This window comes from Ictidomys tridecemlineatus, unplaced genomic scaffold (genome assembly GCF_052094955.1).
Source record: "Ictidomys tridecemlineatus isolate mIctTri1 unplaced genomic scaffold, mIctTri1.hap1 Scaffold_859, whole genome shotgun sequence".
NCBI lineage: Eukaryota > Metazoa > Chordata > Mammalia > Rodentia > Sciuridae > Ictidomys > Ictidomys tridecemlineatus.
In genome coordinates this window covers 152263-159054 of record NW_027526105.1, presented here as the reverse complement: position 1 = coordinate 159054, position 6792 = coordinate 152263, and the positions used below count along the sequence as shown (strand labels likewise).

The 6792-nt window shown below is 36.1% G+C and overlaps 1 pseudogene; it reads right to left on the bottom strand.

Moving 5' to 3' along the window:
- Nucleotides 1-6674: 6674 nt before the first annotated feature.
- LOC144374759 (neuronal acetylcholine receptor subunit alpha-7-like) overlaps nucleotides 6675-6792 on the bottom strand; it is a 107081-nt pseudogene continuing 106963 nt past the window's right edge.

Genomic DNA, 6792 nt, shown 5'->3' with positions numbered 1-6792 from the left:
AGAGATAATGCCATTTGAATACTTTGAATGCTCAGCAGATGCTGTGAGCCACCATTCCAGACATCTCTTCTGTCACAAGGGAAAATAATTGACATCCTACAGCGAGCTTTGCTTATAAGCTGTTCCCTTTTTCCCACCCTCCATTGCCAATTTGGAATGAGATTTGATTGAGAAGTTCTAAATTGGAAAGAATTCAAGAAATCCCATGAGTGCAGAAGCCCCTACAAAATCCCAAGGATCCCAGCAGATGCAGAAAAGCTACCAGAGCTCTTCATGTGTCTTCCTTCCATGAACAGAATGGAAAAGGGATGCCACTGTAACCACCTGCAAGGCACAATCAGGAAAAATGTGGGTGCCCCCACACCATCCCACCAGCTCCCAGTCCTAACAGCAAAATGCATGGAAATCTTGTCTTTCCTCTGTCCTAACTAAAGGTGGATTTGAGGTCAAGTATTGGAAAACACTGCTGGGAAGATCAGGGTAAAAGGAGAAAGCTGAAGAACCAGTTCTGCTGATCAAAGAGGTCAGAATTCCATGCTGGAGTACAAAGATAACTGACAGTGCAGATCTCCCCCCAGAGCAATACCTGAGATGTTATGGGCACTAATAGGCCAATGACAGCAGCAACAACTTTAAACAGAAAAGCTCAGAACTTCCATGCTGGAGGTTGACCTTCCTCTAAGAAGCTCAGCAAAAAAAAAAAAAAAAAAAAAGCAGAATGAAGAGGGAATACTGAGTCTTCAACTTGAGCTTATGAGAAAATAATTTGAGAATTTGGGAAGAGGGTCACAGACCTTCTATTTAAAGGAAATTAAATGATGGGGCTGAGGCTGTGGCTCAATGGTAGAGCACCTGCCTTGCACAGGTGAGGCACTGGGTTCCATCCTCAGCACCACATAAAAATAGATAAATAAAGATATTATGTCCATTTACAACTAAAAAGTATTTTTTTAAAAATTAAAAAAAGAAATTAAATGAAAATAAATGGGGAGGTGTTCATGCTAACTTACTAAAGGAGATTAGAAATGAAAGAATAAACTGTGGCATGTGAGGAAAGATTCTATTTTGCAAAGAAATATAAGAGAGAAGAAAATTCTCCAACTTCTATATAGGAAGTTAATGAGAAATTTTTTTCTTTAAAACGAGCAGAAAGCTGGAATTGGTGGAATAGATGAAGGAGGTTGAAGGGAAGGGAGGAAAAATGGGATAGGGAAAGTAAGTGGAATGAATCTGATCTAACTTTCCTATATACCTATATGAATCCATCACAGTGAATGTCACCACCATGTACGTCCACAGACAGTAATTTTAAAAAAATATAAGTAAATATCAGAAAGTTCAATAGAGAGAGGAACTAGGGAAGGGGGAACAGGAGGGGAAAAGGAAGTACTGGGGACTGAATGAGAGCAAATTGTAATCCATGCCTTTGTAATTTTATCAAAATGAATCCTATTGTCATGTATAACAAACGGAACTAATAAGAGATGAAAGGTGAACTGCAGAGCTTTAGAAACAAATGAGGAACCCAAACCACCATCATTTTGGAATAGGTAATAAAGGGTCAGGGCAGGACGGAATAGATAATGTCAGGGAAAAAAAAATGTTAGCAACATAGAGGAAAAGTTTCAGATCTCTACAAGGAATAGAGAAGAATGACACATCTATAAGCCAAAATAAAGAAAATATGGGGTGTTCATAAGTATACCATGTATGTGATGGCAGGAAATGAATTTTCATAAAGTAAATGTTACAACTTGTGAAGTGGTAAAAATAACAAAGGTAATTACACTATCAAAATTGGGGAAAGAGAAGATTGCATGCAAAATGAATTAATTTTCACATCCCTTTTAATATCTTCCAATTTTGCCCTCAATAGTAGTATAAGATACTGTTAAGAATTGATAAATATTAAAACATTATGTAAGCCTATAAAAGGAAACTTTGTTTGCAGAAGGACTAAAAACAAAAAAGATAACTAATAATGTGCTAGTCTTTGAGATGAGAAATAGAAAATGAATAGATGCTGTCATGTTGGTGAATTATGAAATATACGTTTAATTTTATTATGAAATATTATATAGGTAACCACTTAGACACACAAAAATATTTCTTTATTTTAACAAAAGGAAGCCATGCAACCAAAAAGGAAGAAAAAGAAAGAAAATCCCAAACAGGAAGCAAAAGAAATATGAATTTTAAAATGTTTAAAATTGTTAAAAGTAAATATATCTGTTATATTAAAATGTAAATTCATATTCCAGATAAATCTAAAAGTGCATCAAAGAAATACAAATTATGAGTGTGAAAAATCCTTGTAATTTCCTAAGTGACAGGGGAACACAGAGTATCTTTTGATCTATTTTTTGTTAATTGACCCAGTTCCTGGCACATAGCTTCTAAGTCCTAGGAATATTCTGTGTGATGGAAGATTTTTTTTTTTTGTCCTAACGAGGTAGCACTCTTGTTGGGTTCCTGAATGGGGGCAGGAAGTCAGAAAGACCAAGCCATGATTAGAAACCTGGAACCTTTGACCACAGGAGGGAAGAAGAATTGGAAACATAGTCAATAATTGATCAGACCCATGAATGAAACCTCCATAGGAATTCCTAAAGGATGGGTCTGGGAGCTTCCAGGTTGGTGAACTGGTGGAGGTGCCAGGAGCGTCGCATACCCAAAGAGGCATGGAAACTCCATACCTCATCCCATACCTCAATCCTTTCCATATACTTCTCTTCTATGTGGCTGTTCCAGAGTTGTATCCCTTACAATAAATGAGTGAATGTAAGTAGAATGTTTCTCTGAGTTATATAAGCAGTTCTGGAACATGATTGAAACTTAGAAGGGGAATTTCCAATTTGTAACCAAATCCGACAGAAGTTGTGGATACCTGGGACCACTACTTGGTAGAGAAGTGGGACAAGGGACAGTTTGGTGGGGTGAGACTTTTGCCTGTAGAGTCTGCCCTCATTCTAGGCAGTTAGTAGCAGATTGGATTAAACTATAAGACTCCAAGCAGGTGTCTTGGTTAGTGGGGAAAAACCATGCATACCTGAAGACTGGAAGTGCTGTGTGAATGTAGAGAATATACAGCCTGTTTTCCCCATCAGTAGGTAAGAATACACTAGGCATCTTCTCAGAAAATCTATGGGCCTTAATTTTTAAATATTGTTTTTAGTTGTCAAAGGACTTTATTTTATTTATATGTGGTGCTAAGAATCGAACCCAGTGCCTCACACATGCTAGGTAAGCACTCTATCACTGAGCCACAGCCTCAGCCCCTATGGGCCTGATTTTAAAAGCAATCAAGTATGAATTCAAGATGAAGATTTACAGGAGAATCAAAATCTGATTTTGTTAAACAGCATATAGAAAATGGAAGGAAAATTCAAAGAGAAGCAATGCCAGGCTGTGACAGGACAAGTAGTCAAAGGCAGTGGGAACAGAAATCCAGATGGGGGTCAGGGTCCCATTCAGAATAGGACTTATTTATACAAACTCATTTTTATACACACACACACACACACACACACACACACACACACACACAGTGTTCAAAGAAAAGTGGAATAAAATTTGAAATTTTTAACTCAATAAAACTGAGAATGTTAAAACATTCTTTAAAGCTCAGTAGAAGAAGACATCAAAGTTAACTCATATTTACCAAATGAAGATAATAAAACACTATGTATCAAAACGTGGAGATGGCTGTTAAATCTTTGATTAGAATAATAAAATTTGAAAGTTAAAGTATTCATTTGATTAAATAAAAATACACAGAAACATAGGAATTTGGAATCTTCTGAATAACAGAAAAATACATCACAACATCAAAGTAGAAAAGAAACTGTAACATGGATGAATCTTAAGGACATTATGCTAAGAAAAAGAAGCCAGTCACAAAAAGAACAAATGTCATACAATTCCACTTACATGAGGCTCCTGGAGTATCATATTGGCATAGATAGAAAAAATAATGGTGGTGGCCAGGGCAAAGGGTAGGCAAAATGAGGAGTTAGTGTTTAATGGGTTCAGAATTACAGCTGGGGAAGATGATAATGTCCTTGGAGATGGATGCAGGTGATGACTGCACAACAATTTGAAAATTTCTTGATGTTACTGACCTGCACTCTTAAAAGTGGTTAAGAGCTGAGGATGTAGCTCACTGGTAGAGTTTTTGCCTAACATGTGTAAAGTCCAGCAACAAAATAAAAAAAAAAAAGATGTTAAAACTATGAACTGTTCCTTGTTCCTGCAACTCCTAAAGTGGGGTTTGCTGTGGACATAGTAGGAGTCTGCCCCCAAAGTTTCATACAGATGGAAACTGCAGACAGCAGCCTAAATCAATTACTTTGGAACCACTTCCCCAACTCATGATATACTACATGAGAAGGTCAAACCCATATAAAAATAAATTAAATGAAATTAGAAGAAGAATCCACCAGTGGTGAGGCAGCAATTCTTTGACCAAGGTCTAAGGAGGATGGAAGGGGTGTTTTGTAGGAAAAGAATAAAGAAATGAATGGTAAATTATGCAAGAAAGCGTTATTTCCTGAGAAATACATGGCAAGAGGGCTTCTGGTAAAAGTTTGTTTGGGTCTGTTCTCTAGAGGACTGTTCCCAGTGTGAGTGGAATGACCAGCAACATCTAATACAGTCTGGTTGTCCTTCCAGGTTTGTTCCACTGGCTCTCAGTGCCCATGGAAGGCAAAAGTTCCCATCCTGGGTCCCTGAAGCTGGGCAGGAGAAGGCTACACTTCTGTACCTGTGGCTTGGGTTACCCTGATTCCTGCTATCAGCAGGAAGACTGCCTCAGCACAGGGACCAATGGGACTCAGCATCTAGGTCCCCAAGCTGCTAAGTAGAAATGTCAAAGAAAAAAAAAACTGTGTCAAGTCAAATCAATGAACACAGGAGACACGTACACAATTAGAGGAGGAAAAAAATACATTAAAAATCCTAAACACCTATATTGTAAAACTATTCTAAGATGAAAAATAGATATGATTAATTTTATATTAAAATATGTAACTGAAATTAACTCCAGAAGTGCTTGAGGACCTAACCTGCTTGGTAGGAGAAATCCAGAAACATAATGGTGCTAGCCCAGAGATCTCACACATGGTTCTCTCAAACTTAAGTAGAAAATGATTCTAAAACCAAGTAGAGTAGTCCTCAGGGGTTTCATTCCAGGACCCTCCTCAGATATCAAAATATGATGTTGTTCAATTCCCTCATATTAAATGGTACAATATTTGCATGTAACCTATACATATTCTCCCCTTTACTTTAAATCATTCCTACATTATTTATAATACCTAATATGATACAAATGCTATGTAAATGCTGCCATATTGTATTACTGGGGAATAGTGACAATAAAATCTGTATGTGTTCAGAGAGCAGATGCAACTTTTTCCTGCATATTTGTCATCCACAGTAAGTTGAATCCATCGATGCACACAAAAGCAAGCTGTGGAATGATTAATCATAATTACGACTATTGATAGCAAAAATCATAAGACCAAGTAGCAATCACCTCAGGAATATAATAATGATTTACTCTTAAGGATTCTATTAACATAATAAAACATTCTACTAGAGCAAAGGGGGAAAGTATCTGATGATCTCCATGGATACTGGGAAGGCTTTGACAAAAATCTAATATGCACATTTTTCCAAGGGAGCAGTAATAGTTTGAGAGACTAAATGGATACCTTTTTATTATGACAAGGAAAATACATGTCTTCATACAAACAGAATTATGTGAGACATTAAAATATCCCATTAACATTAAGAACAGACAAGTGTGCTATGTGAATCATTGTTACTTAACAAATGCAATTGGATAAAGAAAGAAAGAAGCGTAATATTGGGAAGAAGTCCAAAGAAAATCTGAGAAAAAATATCACAATTATAGTGGTTGATTATGACATTAATGTAGAAAACCCAATGACTTTTCTAAACATCCAGTTTGAAAAAATGGAAAAAAAGTCATTCCATTGAAAATGATAGCAAAACAAAACATCTGTAAAAAGACAAGAGATTCATAATGTAGAAAACCCAATGACTTTTCTAAACATCCAGTTTGAAAAAATGGAAAAAAAGTCATTCCATTGAAAATGATAAGCAAAACAAAATATCTGTAAATAGACAAGAGATTCATAGAACCTGTTAAAAAAAACCCATAAAACTCAAATGAGTGACTTAAAATTTGACTTGAATACAAGCCTAGTTGTAGTGTTTCTGAATAGCAACACTCAATTTATAAATTGAGGTACAATTTTAAAAAATGATGCATATGACAGAAAAATAAAGAGAAAATGGCAGTTGATGAGTGTGTTAACTTGAAACTATTGAATAAAGCTTTAGAAAAGGGGCGGGGGGAGGGGAGAGAGAGAGAGAGAGAGAGAGAGAGAGAGAGAGAGAGAGAGAGAGAGAGAGAGAGATCAACAGAAGAAAAATAGACCCAAATGCTTAAAGAAACTAAGTTTACACATAAGGTGGCATTTTGAGCAAGTGGGGAGAATATTATTTTATTACAGAAACACATTGTTATATACTGGATTGACACCACTGATCACAGATTGGAGGGAAGAAATAGGGTCTTTACCTCTGTTTCTTGCAATAAAAGATTCCCTCGAAGTCAGAAGATATAAACAAATGAAACCACAAAATTTTAGAAGAAAAAGTAAGTTTATTTATAATCTCAAAATCAGGAAGGCATTTAAATAAACTGTAAATAAATCCCAGTATCTGCAAAGAAAAATACAGATAAATTTACAACATAATATT